This window comes from Ruditapes philippinarum, unplaced genomic scaffold (genome assembly GCF_026571515.1).
Source record: "Ruditapes philippinarum isolate M1 unplaced genomic scaffold, ASM2657151v2 ctg4240_1_1_1_1, whole genome shotgun sequence".
NCBI lineage: Eukaryota > Metazoa > Mollusca > Bivalvia > Venerida > Veneridae > Ruditapes > Ruditapes philippinarum.
This window is the reverse complement of record NW_026866454.1, coordinates 49,239-61,244: the sequence shown is the minus strand read 5'-3', so window position 1 is coordinate 61,244 and position 12,006 is coordinate 49,239. Positions and strand designations below refer to the sequence as shown.

The following is a 12,006-nucleotide window of genomic DNA, read 5'->3' as shown; positions in this document are numbered from 1 at the left end:
AAACTTCATAGGTGGATAGATCATATTGAGGAGGAGTGCAGTGCACAAGAATGATAACTCTACCCTGCATAATTTTTCAGTTATTGCCCTTTGTTATTTTTCAAACTTAATTTTTGTCCAGAGCATAACTCAAAAAGCTTATGAGATATCAACATGAAACTTCATATTAGGTGGATAGATCTCATTCAGGAGGTGTGCAGTGCACAAGAATGATAACTCTACAATTAATAATTTTTGAGTTATTGCCCTTTGTTATTTTTCATGCTTAATTTTTCACCTGAGTGAAGCATAACTCAGAGTCTTTGAGATGTCAACATAAAACTTCATAGGTGGATAGATCTTATTGAGGAGGAATGCTGTGCACAAGAATGATAACTTTTTCCATTATAATTTTTCAGTTATTGCACTTTGTTATTTTTCATTCTTAATTTTTGTCCAGAGCATTACTAAAAAAGCCTTTGAGATATCAACTTGAAACTTCATAGGTGGATAGATCATATTGAGGAGGAGTGCAGCACACAAGAATGATATAATTTTCCCTGCATTATATTTCAGTAAGTGCCCTTTGTTATTTTCAGCCATCAGTATTCACATAAGTTTCAAATCTGTAATCACTTTAGCCGTCAGTTTTCATTACCAAAAGACCTATTAAAATTGAATTATTCTGCTCTACTACATATGTATTCTTCCAATGAGCAAACAACTTCGGTGAGGGATGGCCATGTTGACATGGCACTTGTTTGATCTTAAATGTCTTACTGTTACAAAATTGTATTTCATTTCCTTCTATTAAAGAAGGACATGTCTTACACCTACTCCTGTTGCATTTAGAAACTGTTGTTACAGTATTATTTTTCATAGGTTAAGATGTGTTGAAGATTTTTTGCCTGTCTTTTACTGTTTCTTTATAATACGCTTCTTTTCTAAAATACTGTTCATCCGTTCACTTTTTCGTAACACATTCTCACAAAATCGAATTGCTTGGGAAATATTGGTATTTTGGAGATTAAATGTTGTTACACATGGAATAACGTGGTACTTGTTGTTAGCTGTTATGTTTTCTTCAGTTTTGATGGAACCTTTCAATTTGGCTTTAGATATTCCGTATGTAATAATTTCATCTGGGTAATTCTGGATTTTAATTCTTGTAGTTAGTTCTGAGAGGTGCTTTTCTTGTAGTGTACGTTTCTCCTCTTACTATAGTTATGATTCTTGAAGCAAGGTTGAAAGGAATGTTTAACTTTGTATGTTTCGGATCACAGGCAATCGGTGCGTGGCTTGGATAGTATACATGTACATGACCACGCCCACTTATTTTTTTATAAATATTTTTTTTTCACTAATAAAATATTTTTTTATTCAAAATGTTTTTAAAATATCTTATTTTCAATAAATCAACAAAGAAAATTTGTTTTTAAAAAATTTCATCCATATATACTATTAATATAGTAAAGGTAGAAAGGTTCGCCAGCGGACCTACCACCAGGCCTTATGTTACCTCCCAGATCTTTGTTAATTGTCAACCAATTTTCACCAAATAAAGTGTTTCGGCTGGGATGTACTATAACGGGATATGTCACTCGCGCTTTCTTATCAGTGCCAATGTTGGTGTCCAATTGGAATCGATCGATAAGCGCCGTGTTTAAACGCCGTAATCACGGTACATGCCGGGTTGATCGGATATATTCCGTGCATAAATTTTCCGGTGATTTTGGGAGTTGGGCAATCAAAATAGTAGGGAAAAAAGGTTGTTGGTTTCTTAAATACTTTTTTCATTGGATCAATTTTAAAAATATTAATATTAATAAATATGAAACAGATACAGAAAAGTAATTTACCATATTTAATTATGATAAAATTTACGTTTTGTAATTAAAATACGTTCAGAAATAACTTAATCATTAAATTTCAATTATAGCTTTAATTACATGGTTTATATTAATTATAGAATATAATTATGTCAAATGTGTCAATAAACATAGAAATTATGTTGTATTGGGACTTATTATTTATGTAATTAAAGTGTACAGCTGCTATAAACATGTTTATAACATGTAATAATTTTTGGTTTAATAAAATGTCTGACCTTTGTTTTATTCATGTTTGTTTTCAACATGGCCTTTGATAATCTTTGATGTTTAAACATATTTTTCACATATATTTGTAATTATGTTCTTATTTAGCTTTAATCTTCATTTTTGAATAGATGCAATGCAATGATTCATATTTGCAATGGCCACGTCATACTGGTCATCAACCTGCATACCCATTGTTAGAGTTCCAGCTTCGACCCATTTGTCATGTGACATTTCTGTATGTATATACATGCATCGGACCTGTAGGCAATACCCTTGATTTTTATAACGAACCAGTGACTCATTAAATTTCTTTGACTCTTTTATTAAAGAGCTAGGTAGCATGAAGGACTACCTAGTTGAGAAAAATAAAACATAAAACACCCAATCAAAATATTACACCTAACAAACGATTCATTAAAATATTTATTTCATGTAATGAATATTCATCTCATGAATGTTAATTGTACAAATATAAACATAATTGGAATACAAAAAAAGTATAAATCTATATATATATAGTTGATGTCTTGAATTGCGAAAAAAATATCATGATTAAATAGTAACATTATCCATTTTTTTCACAATGAGATAACATGCGACAAAAAAAACAACAATTAATTAAATAGTAATAGAAGGGTATATTTTGGCGCAGAATTAATGTGAATTTCCATACAAATTCATGTGTGTTAAATAATGGAGAAATTCATGTTATCACTTTTCAATGAAGAGTTCGCTAAGATTTCTGAAAGATCATCTGATAACTGTTGGTCAACAAAGATACCTTCTTTTTTAATTTTCTTTTTAATGACCAATTTGAGTCTTTTAACTTCTTTTTTAAGTTTTAATGAATGATTCTTTAATTGTTTCAGTTTGTGTGATTTCTGATTTTCACTCAAATGTTTGTTGGGTATACGACTCTGCAGCCAGTTCTTTTTTGGGGTTGGAATTGATGAAACATTACTTTTGCGGTTCTTCATTTTGATAAGTGTTTTTCTGTAGGTTTTGTATCGTATGTTCCAGGTTTCGGATGACACGATTTAAAGTTGAGGTAGTGGTTTACTGTAGATATCTGTTGTTATATGTGTTCCAGATTTCATAACATGGCATGCTTGTTTCACTTTTATTCATCGTAAATTGAACACAGGGGTGTAAATTGTTTATTTCTCTTAATAAACCATCTGTGTTAATATTTTTCCCGACTATTAAAAAACAATCATCCAAAAATCTTTTCCAGTCCATTTTAATGTAGTTTGAAAATTCGTTTCCGTGTATTGTTGATATTCTTTCGTAAAATGTTTTCTCTAGATATCACATAAATAATAGGAATCAGTACACAGTTATTTGCCTTTCGTTGACCATAATAAGGAAGTAAATCCGCATAAAAGAGTGCCTGTGTTTAATGCCAGATATAAATGAATAATTGAATGATAGAGATAGAAAAAAGGCCATTTTCTGACAGAATTCATTTCAAATAGTTGGTAAATGCCAATTTTGATCCAGATTTTATGTGAGTAAGTATTTTTTTAGTGTTTTTCTACATGACAGAACTCACATGGTTCCGGCTAATTACTGAAAACTGTCAGACTGATGTATTTTGAACTGAAATGCTGTGAAAAAATGTCGCATGACCCCTAGTTTGCTGTAGCTGGAATTATTTATCTTGGATGGTACTGTATGCACAAGTGACTTTGATTTGATTGGAGAGTTAGTAAAATTGCCACAGGGTTCAATGTTTCTATAGAACATATAGTGAAATTATATGTTAATTATTTGTTGTTTATTCTTATATATAATATTCATACATATTTAATTGGATTGGAGAGTTAGTAAAAATTTTACAGGGTTCAATGTTTATATAGAACATATAGTGAAATTATATAGAACATATAGTGAAATTATATGTTAATTATTTGTTGTTTATTCTTATATATAATATTCATACATATTTAATCTCATTACAAAATACAATTAATGCGCGAATTTGAACAATAAACCTGATAGTTTCACACCTTATCCCTTATTATCACTTTATTATATATTTCTTTAGTGGTACGTAACCTCCAAAAAAGGTACATTTATGCAGTGGTACGTAACAGACTCAAAACCTCCATGATACGTAACCTCCAAATTCCGCCTCAGACCACAATTAGCATGGGACTCCGTATTATTTACAACACAAGTTTTATTTACAACACAAAACTAATCGAACAAACGATGAAAATAATTAATAACACTAATATTATTACACACACTAAAATTGAAATGAACAGTACAATGAAACAAACCACAGCAAATATAAAAAAAACACTTTTTTCATTAATATATTACGTACTGTATTGTTTTATTTAACAGTTTTAACTGAAATTAAATCAGGCAAATAAATGACAAAAATATCAAAATGATTTAATGTACTCAAATCACGCTAAAATAACATTTTCTAATGTCCCAGCATGAAATTCTGTATGAATTCTATATATTTTGGGTCTGAAGCGTAAATATATCTATAGATGTATTGAACGAAATTTAGACGCCAACAGAATCACCAAATAGTTTTAAAACAAGCCATGTGACTTGAAGAAACCCTGGAAGTTACAATAACAGATTTTGTGGATATTGAATGATTGAAACAAGTCTAAGTCATTCATTTGATATGTTCTTTAACGTTTCCATAGTTCACTGTGGGAACTTATATGATATATCTTAACGCTCTAACCTGACCCACGTACGCGGGTCAAGTTAGGAAACCACCATTTTATTCTTTATAAGAAGTTTTGTTCCTATGACTGCCTAGTGTATTTATTTTGAGGACATTGGACATTTATAGAAAAATGAATGAAAAAATCAAAACGAAGAAATGTAAAGTTTGCCTGTGTTTCCCTTTAACTGAAATAAACAAAATAATAATAACCGGACAAAATTACTTACCTTGGATAAAAAAAAAACTAAACAAGCGTTACATATTTTATCATTTGTACATTACACGTTAACTGAACTGTGCATAAAATAAAAATAACAATAATTATGTGACACGCTCTGAAATGAAACAACAGTACACAATTAACAAGTATTTTTAAAAATATTTTTGAGTTTTATTTATACGCACTTAACTGAAATAAACAAGACAAAATAATTGATAACAGTACATATGCAGGTTACGTTTTATTTACAGACTCATATTTCAGCTCCACTAAACCGCTCCTGGATGCTGCTGTCTTCTTGTCAGAATCTACTGATCAAAGCCGGATCAGAGTTGTGATATATAAATAATACCACACTGATAAAATCAGTGTATTCACTCATACGTCAATAGTTTGCAATTTGTTTGTGATTTGTTAGATTACTCATTTCTGAATGTGTGATAATCATACATAGATATCGGTAAAACGTTTGCATTTATATTAATTGCTCTTATGTGATTTTTAAAAAGTAATTTTAAAGTTATAATTCGGTCTTTTTTATAATTGTAATGCTAAATATTATTTGTATTTTATTTAAAAATATATAAGTGGTACGTAACCTCCAAAAATGGTATGTAACCTCCTGGTACGTATCCTCCTTCTGTACATAGCTCTGGGGAATTCAACTAATGGAGTGTAATAGCAAACTCGATGTTTTCGGCCTTTTTTTTAAAATTAAATTGAAATAAAACAGTTATTTCTTTATAAGAAAGTAATTAAATATCATTGTATGAATAATTCCATACAAAAAAAAAGTAAATACACAAGTTTACGCAGAAAATAACCTTTTTTTTTTTTTGAGGCCCCAACTGGGAAACCCGTTTATTTACCCCGTAATAGGTATGAGAGGGTCGGGGTCATCCCTCTGATACCTTACATGATATCTACATAATATTTAAATCATCATCTATAATAATATAATTACAATATACATTATATTCAAACATTCAATCAGTTTTCATATAATAAGTATAACAATTATGTATGATAATGTATTATGCAAAAAATTCAAACAAACAAAGAATATTGGTTTGGGGTAAATTAATTTAGTGTAGCCCATTAGTTTATTAAAGTTCTTACAATTTGCCATCCTTCATTTACATGTTTGGTCAAATTTGTATTTTTGTAAATATTCCACGCCAATTTAAGACTATTTCTAAAACCAGGTATTGTAGGTAACATGATTTTTCTCTTTGACAAATAAATATATCTTTTCAATTCTAAAAACAAAATATCATATTTAAAATAATTAACTTCAGAACCTAAAATAAATGATTTACAATTAAAATTATCATCAAAATTATCTATCTTGTCTTTCAGATATTGAAATAACGATTGAATTTTTGGACATTCCCAAAATAAATGCAACAGAGTTTCCTCTTGGCAATTGCAAAAAGTACACATTTTACTATTAACAATTTTCATTTTGTATTAAAGTGAGTTTGTTGCTAAAGTTCTATGAATTATTCTTGTCTGAAACCACTGAATATAGGAATCTTTGGTACATTTAAATACATAACTATATATTAAATTCCAATTTATATCAAAATTTGTAAAAAATGTGTTCCATTTTTCTTGACATGTTGGTACATCTTGATTTCTAACTAGAATTTATAAACATATTTCTTATTGTTATTTTGTGTAATTAAATTAGGTTTAATATAACAACTCATAATAGGGTATTGAACATTAATAAAATCTTTACAAATAGAAATGTTAAGCTTTTGCGTGTATAATAATATTGCTTTTTTCAAACTATGATATTGTAAAAAATTTACTTGTTTTCGTGTCACCTGCTCTAAGTAAGTTATGTTTTTACAGCCATGGTAGGTCTAATACCAAAGGTGTGGCTATCTTATGCAGAAAAGGTTTAGATATAAAAATTAATTCTGTTAAAACTGATGATTCAGGAAATTTCATAATTTTACAAATAATGCTTGATTCTATAAATTTCACATTAGTTAATATTTATGCGCCAAACATAGACAGTCCTAGTTTCTTTAAAAACATTTTTGATACTTTAGATTCTATTGATGATATTGACTCTCTAATTATTTGTGGAGATTACAACCTTGTTCAAAACCCTAACTTAGATTATTATAATTATAAATCAAAAAACAATAATGTAAAGGCAAGAAATTTTTTAATAAGTATTATTGAAGAAAAAGACCTCATTGATCTCTTTAGAGAACTGCATGGTAATATGAAAAAATATACATGGAGACTAACCAACCCTATACAACAAGGTAGACTAGATTTTTTTCTTATATCAAATAGTTTATATCAGTATGTACGAAAATGTGATATTGACATTAGTTATAAATCTGATCATTCAATAATATATTTAGATTTTTGTTTTAGTTCTGTAAGTCATGGAAAAGGTTTATGGAAATTTAATAATGCTCTTTTATATGACATTGAATTCCTTGATATTATAAATAAAAAAATAGATGAAGTAAAATTACAATATTGTTTACCAGTATACAATATAGACTATGTTTTAGATCCAAAAAACAAAGATGTAAATTTTGTTATAAATGATGAACTTTTTGTGATCGCTTTTCGTCCGGCGTCCGTCCTTCATCCGTCCGTCGTCCGTCCGTAAACTTTTGCTTTAAATGACATCTCCTCATAAACCACTGAGCCAATTTCATCCAAACTTCACAGGAATGTTCCTTTGGTGGTCACCTAAGAAGAACCCTAAGAGCTAGAGCTTAGATATTTGGCATGAAACATCTTCTAGTGAGTGTCTACCAAGTTTGTTCAAATAAAAGCCCTGGGGTCAAAATTGGCCCCGCCCAAGGGGGTCATTGATTTTCCCTATATGCATATAGTAAAAACTTAAAAAATCTTCTTTTAAAGAACCCAAAGAGCTAGAGCTAAGATATTTGGCATGAAACATCTTCTAGTGAGTGTCTACCAAGTTTGTTCAAATAAAAGCCCTTGGGTCAAAATTGGCCCCGCCCCGGGGGTAAAAACTTAAAAAATCTTCTTTTAAAGAACCGTAAGAGCTAGAGCTTAGATATTAAGCATGAAACATCTTCTAGTGAATGTCTACCAAGTTTGTTCAAATAAAAGCCCTGGGGTCAAAATTGGCCCCGCCCCAGGGGGTCATTGATTTTCCCTATATGCATATAGTAAAAACTTCAAAAATCTTCTTTTAAAGAACCCAAAGAGCTAGAGCTAAGATATTAAGCATGAAACATCTTCTAGTGAGTGCCTACCAAGTTTGTTCAAATTAAAGCCCTGTGGTCAAAATTGGCCCCACCCCGGGGCGTCATTGATTTTCCCTATATGCATATAGTAAAAACTTAAAAATCTTCTTTTAAAGAACCATAAAAGCTAGAGCTTAGATATTTGGCATGAAACATCTTCTAGTGAATGTCTACCAAGTTTGTTCAAATAACAGCCCTGGGGTCAAAATTGACCCCGCCCCAGGGGGTCATAGATTTTCCCTATATGCATATAGTAAAAACTTAAAAAATCTTCTTTTAAAGAACCCAAAGAGCTAGAGCTAAGATATTTAGCATGAAACATGTTCTAATGAGTGTCTACCAAGTTTGTTCAAATAAAAGCCCTTGGGTCAAAATTGGCCCCGCCCCAGGGGGTCATTGATTTTCCCTATATGCATATAGTAAAAACTTAAAAAATATTCTTTTAAAGAACTCAAAGAGCTAGAGCTAAGATATTTATTTAGCATGAAACATGTTCTAATGGGTGTCTACCAAGTATGTTCAAATAAAAGCCCTGGGGTCAAAACTGGCCCGGTGGGGGGTCATTGATTTTCCTTATATGTGTATAGCAAAAACTTAAAAATCTTCTTTGAAAAAACCCAAATAGCTAGAGTTTAGATACTAAGCATGAAACATCTTTAAGTAAATATCTACAAAGTTTGTTCAAATAAAAGCCCGGGGGTCAAAACTGGCCCTGACCCAGGGATGTCATTGTTTTTAACTATATGTGTATAGTAAAAACTTTAAAAATCTTCTTTTAAAAAACCCAATGAGCTAGAACTTAGATGTTTAGCATGAAACATCTTCTTATGGGTGTCTACCAAGTCTGTTCAAATAAACAAATAAGTCTGTTCAAATAAACAAATAAAAGCCCTTGGGTAAAAATTGGCCCGGGGTGGGGGGGGGGCCTATATACAGGTGAGCGACCTCAGGGCCATCATGGCCCTCTTGTTTTAGAAACTCTTTTGATGGAAATAAGAGGTAAACCTATATCTTACAGCTCTTATAAGGTCAAGGAAAGAAATACTTATGAAAAAAAGTTAATTGAAGAAATTATTCTTCATTGAGCAAAACCTAAACAAATGAAAGACAGAAAAATATATTTTATTCATAAAAAATTTAACAAACTGAATTTTCTGTAAATTATATAGAACAGAACATATGTTTTATTTAGACTTTGTTATGCAAATTGATAAATAAAACAATTATAATGTCATGTGATCATGGTATCATAAAGTGTAATATGAAACTTAGAGTAAATAATAGACAAAAAATAATGTTATAAGTAATAAGTCAATATTTTCTCTATCATAGCAGTAATAGAATTTCTACTGGCAACCTCACAGGATATTGTATACCATATTTTACCCAGTGAGTCTAACCATCCCACTGAAAGTAAAACTCCCTCCCGATAAAGGCGAGGGATAGATGTTAACCAGCAGCAAAACTAAATACTTACTGGACAGGTTTTTTTTCTAGATAGAGAAATTGGAATTCTTTAACAGTATCATTAAAAGTGATACATGAATACACACAAATATTATATGATAATGAATCAAATAAGATTTGTATTGAGAAAAGATGAAAATAAAAATAAGTGTTTATTTCATCCATATTTCACTCACAAGTTTTATGAATATATAATTACCAGTTCAAAATAACAAGTACTTTATTTAAGATATAGACCATTTATTTAATAAATATACCTATTGCCAGATCAAAATAACAATTATTGTATTTAAAAATATAGAAAATTTTTGAACATATAATAACAAGAATTTATAAATTATCAAGGTCTTCAATCCACAAATCTATTTTAAGCATTACTTGGCAAATAGGATTTATCATTTATAGCATGAAATGGCCTTATATGATAATACAATTTTCCAATATTCTATAAATAACTAAATAATTTACATGTATATAGGTATAGCATGTTATTAAGAATTAACTAACACCTGCTTAGAAAATCACTTAGTTAAGAAATAATATATTGAAAAAGCTACTTAAATTTAGCCATTTTGATTATATCAACATAAGAATTTATTGAAAATAATCTAGAAATATGTACATTTTAACTTTTTAATTAATTGTCTTTAATTGCTGAACACATTAATTTTTTGGAAAACAACTGAAAAAAAAGAAATCATTATATTTTAGTCCATAATTACATACATATTTCATCTGTTCTCTTCGTCCTGTCTTACATCTTCTATCTTGTAGATGTTGTCTTTACATGGGTCTTCTTTTCTCTGAAAGTTTTTATCACTTCATTAATATTGTCATACAAGTCAAATTTAATTCTTTCATCCATTTCAGTTAGTCCATAGACATATCCATTAAAGAACCATGCACTTTTTATTGTAGGGTGCAACAGCAGACGGTTTATTAAACCAGAGTTTAATGTTGTAACATCATCTACCAACTTGTGTCCTGCGTCTTTCATGGTTTTCCTTTTCCTCATTATTTTGGACTTGGCATCATTGTTGATTGTTTTTATTAAGACAGGTCTTATTTTGTGATTCCTTGTAGGTAGTCTGTGGATAGCTGCTATTTCTTCTTTCTCAAGTTTGACATCTTTTTGTTGCAGAAGGTTTAGTACTTTATCTGTCAATATTTGGATATTTTCATTTCTATCTTCAGCTATGTCCATTATTTTCATATTATTTTTTCTGGAGTACTGTTCATTATGATTTGCTTTTTTGTTGGCATCTTTGACAGCTTTTTCATTTTGAGATATTCTTTCTTCTATTGTGCTTAGCCTTTCTCCAGTCTCTGTTTTTGTCAGACTTTCCTTCAAATGATTATTCTCAAACTCAAGTGAACTTATTTTGTCATTTAACTCTTTAGTTTTTTCTTGAATCTCTTTTTAGCTCACCTGTCACAAAGTGACAGGGTGAGCTTTTGTGATCGCTTTCGTCCGGCGTCCGTCCATCCGTCGTCCATAAACTTTTACTTTAAATGAAATCTCCTCATAAACCACTAAGCCAATTTCATCCAAACTTCACAGGAATGTTCCTTTGGTGGTCACCTTTGAAAATTGTTCAAAGAATTTAATTCCATGCAGAACTCTGGTTGCCATGGCAACCAAAAGAAAAAACTTTAAATATCTTCTTCTAAAAAACCCAAAGAGCTAGAGCTTATATATTTGGCATGAAACATCTTCTAATATGTGTCTACCAAGTTTGTTCAAATAAAAGCTCTGGGGTCAAAATTGGCCCCGCCCCAGAGAGTCATTGATTTTCCCTATATGCATATAGTAAAAACTTAAAAAATCTTCTTTTAAAGAACCCAAAGAGCTAGAGCTAAGATATTTAGCATGAAACATGTTCTAATGGATGTCTACCAAGTTTGTTCAAATAAGAGCCCTGGGGTCAAAATTGGCCCCGCCCGCCCCGCCCCGGGGGTCATTCATTTTCCTTATATGTGTATATAGCAAAAACTTAAAAAGTCTTCTTTGAAAAAAACCAAATAGCTAGAGTTTAGATACTAAGCATGAAACATCTTTTTATGAGTGTCTACCAAGTTTGCTCAAATAAAAGCCCTGGGGTCAAAATTGGCCCCGCCCCGGGGGTCATTCATTTTCCTTATATGTGTATAACAAAAACTTAAAAAAATCTTCTTTGAAAAAACTCAAATAGCTAGAGTTTAGATATTGAGCACGAAGCATCATCTAGTGAGTGTCTACAAAGTTTGTTTAAATAAAAGCCCTGGGGTCAAAATTGGCCCCGCCCCGGG

General features: G+C 30.5%; 1 protein-coding gene across 1 annotated transcript in view; it reads left to right on the top strand.

The window, feature by feature from the left end:
• Positions 1-1,080: 1,080 nt before the first annotated feature.
• The window catches only part of LOC132732541 (tetratricopeptide repeat protein 33-like), a 54,034-nt gene continuing 43,108 nt past the window's right edge, over positions 1,081-12,006 (top strand). Inside the window, exon 1 of the mRNA XM_060719016.1 lies at positions 1,081-1,104. The gene's annotated coding sequence lies outside the window, so the exon portion shown is untranslated. The remainder of the gene's footprint in view (positions 1,105-12,006) is intronic.